The sequence below is a fragment of the Anneissia japonica genome, unplaced genomic scaffold (assembly GCF_011630105.1).
Source record: "Anneissia japonica isolate Jap-2015-1 unplaced genomic scaffold, ASM1163010v1 scaffold7345_len93687_cov157, whole genome shotgun sequence".
In the NCBI taxonomy this organism is placed as follows: domain Eukaryota; kingdom Metazoa; phylum Echinodermata; class Crinoidea; order Comatulida; family Comatulidae; genus Anneissia; species Anneissia japonica.
The window spans coordinates 23,772-25,713 of record NW_022740285.1 but is presented as its reverse complement, the minus strand read 5'-3'; positions in this window follow the sequence as shown (position 1 = coordinate 25,713).

Here is a 1,942-nt window from a genome sequence, read left to right as displayed (position 1 = left end):
TAATAACTTTATTTGAAAACTAAACTTTGCATCAGTTGCACACGCTATGCAGTACATTCACAATACAATCCACAGACTGTAAAACAGCCTCGAAAATCACAAAGACAATACAATAAAATATGCAGTTAAAATCAATCGCTCCTAAACTAAACATATACCAACCATTAAAGAAGAAGAAATTGAATCCAAGCCTCTGTCATTTGGCAAAGCACACTAGGTATATAGTGTGCTTTATCGAAGGGTGACAGTATCTAAGGGTGACTTCCCCTTTAAAATAATCTTGCGATTCATTGTAAATTTTGAAGCAAAAAAAATCCTTCTCATATTACAGTACGTTGTTTTGCGAGATCGCGGCAATCATCGAGCTCCTCATCACCTCCATCCCTAGTTTCGAAGCAATGGAGGGTCCAGTAGAAATATCACTCTCAGACTTAAATTTGAAAATATTTTTTTTCTTTTTTTAAAAATAATTTTGACAAATTTAGGGGTTCCCCCTCCCCCACCTCTTGTATTCCACTGCAAGATCCCTATATATGCTACTATGTGGGAATCATGTCAAAAACATTTTTTCTAATGTACTCTGCATCAAAAACATTTTTTCTAATGTACTCTGCATTTAACTAGAAATTAGACGATTTTGATCTTGATAATTGTATCAACTGTATGTTTTTGGTATTCGGATTATGTATGTGTGTACTGACAATGAATTTTAATTAAGATAAAGTACATGAATATTTCAAACTATTATAGTCTGCATGGCTGCAACGTTTATGATAACAGTACTACTGTAAAAATGCATTGGACTAATATAGACGCTGTTTTAAATTAGCAACACATTCTGTGTTTGTTGAGTATCATTTAGACATTAAGGAGCTTTTTATTTTCGTGATGACGTAACGCTAGAACGGATTCACTCATCCGTGACCGTCTATACATTCTCTGCACATAACGTCCATGCGCAAACTGCGTTCTTAATCCAGAAGACAACGATAACGCAACGTTCTCGTATGCGCAGATTACTTGTTAGTGAGGTCTTTACGTTCTATGTACTACCGTCGTCGTGCAATCGAAAACTCCATATTGTGGCCACTAAAGGATTTACAGTATCATGTTTTGTATTAAATTGCTTTATAATAATTTGTTTGGATTAATGTTTGCATGGAACCTGCATCTTCTTCGAATTGGAAACATTAGACCTAGCTGGCCATTTATATCATATGGTAGCTTGCAAACTTTGAAGTGTTCATGCATATTTGTTTCTGTTGCACATGGTGAGAAACAAAAATAAAATGGATTCCAGTTCCAGCACATTTGTCCTCAGTTATTTTTTTATCAAGTATTTCTTCCTAAGTAAGCTACACAATTATTATTATTATTATTATTTAATATTATTATTATTATTAATATAATAATAATATAATTATTATTATTATTATATTAATAATAATAATATTAATATTAATAATAATAACAATAACAACAACAATAACAACAACAATTATAATAATAAATAATATAATAATTAATATTATTAATAATAATAAATAGTCTCTCGAGGCTGTTTCTGTGCGGTGCTGCCTTTATTTCACTATTGAGAATTGAGTGGGGGTGGTGGTGGTTGAAGTAAATTAGGAACATTTTCGTAGATTTATTTTATAGTGAAGGGATTTGCGGTGGGATAGATATGCTCTCCACTGAGTGCTCTTGTTAATAGAGGCAATGTGCGATAAATATACCTCCTGTTGTTGTTGTTGTTGTTATTGCATAACATTGCCATATTCTTCTCAGTTACTGATGAGACGATGTTACGTCGAAATAATCAACGTTCTTAATCTGTCGTTTCAGTCGTATAAACAAGAAGTATAAATGGAATAGTAAATTGTTTGATTTCATTTATTTGTCTATACATTGCATATACGCTGTAGTAAAATTACAAATATGG